Genomic DNA, 1,265 nt, shown 5'->3' with positions numbered 1-1,265 from the left:
TCTGAAAACAGAGGTTGCTAAGTCAAGAGGGGAAGGAAAAGATTGTGAAATCACCATGCACAAAAAAGGAGGAAAGCACAGGAAAAAAGCCTGGGAAGTCAAGGATGAATTCTCCCTACTTTCCACTTTGGAAAAGACCACAGTGTGTGGGAAGACTCTATTATACTTTTCTTAGAGGCTGATAAGAATTTTTAGTAACTAAGTTTTAGTAACAAAATCTGCTCAGTGAAGAACAAAGCACTCTCAATTCTTAATGCCTTTGCCATAGGAATATTGAAAAATGAAATACAGCATATTTAAATAAAGTACAACTTTGCCATTTTGGAGAGATGCAAATTCGAAGAAATTCTAATGGGCACTGATTTTTCTCACCCCACTGTCATAACACTCCATGCACATCCGAATCAGGAGAGTTACCTCCTTTTACTAGGCTAGCAGAGGATTGGTCTGTAATTTTCATATCTAAAAATGATTGCACTTATATGAGGTATCTAAAATAATCTAACTATGGCAGCAACGAGAAGAAGGGTGATTGCCAAAGTGAAGAGGTTGGTCGAAATGGGCAATTGCTAATCGAATGGTATAAATTTTTAGTAAAGCAATATATATAATTTCTAGTGATCTGCTCTATAACATTGTATCTATAGTTAATGATGTTGTACACTTAAAATATGTTAACAGGATAGATCTTGTGTTAGGTGTTCTTACCACAACAAAAAATGGATATTTTAAAAGGAAATATTTTAATGTCTTTAAAATTCCTTTTTTTGAAGACTGGTATTGGCTTTACTAAATGCCTGTGCAGTAAACCATTACTGTAAACACAACATAAGGGTTATTGCATTGAACTTCTATGCAAAGTTCAAATCGCTATATTACGCCATGTAATTTCAATCATAAAAAGAATCATTTTGCATAGAAATTCAAATTGTGTTCTAATAATTTACCTTTGATCATATATTAAATAAATATGTTTTAAACACTGCTTTAAAAAAGCCCAATGGATCATATGATTACCTACCTTTTTATTTTCTTAAAATTGGAGAAATTTGGACAAAACTTCCAAAGGTGTGTAGACCACTTTTACATGTGCAGAAATTATCTGGCATTGAATATGATGCACCAAATCCAATCCACTAATGACAACAGGGTAAGTTAAGGGAAAGAGGGCATCCCGGACTTGGCAATTGAAGATAACCAACTCAATACCAATGCTACTGAACACTTCTCACTCATAAGTTTTCTCCCCACATCACACGTCCCTA

The sequence above is a fragment of the Rousettus aegyptiacus genome, unplaced genomic scaffold (genome assembly GCF_014176215.1).
Source record: "Rousettus aegyptiacus isolate mRouAeg1 unplaced genomic scaffold, mRouAeg1.p scaffold_m13_p_1, whole genome shotgun sequence".
NCBI classification, from domain to species: Eukaryota; Metazoa; Chordata; class Mammalia; order Chiroptera; family Pteropodidae; genus Rousettus; species Rousettus aegyptiacus.
The sequence above is the reverse complement of the archived record's forward strand: the minus strand, read 5'-3'. Positions refer to the sequence as shown.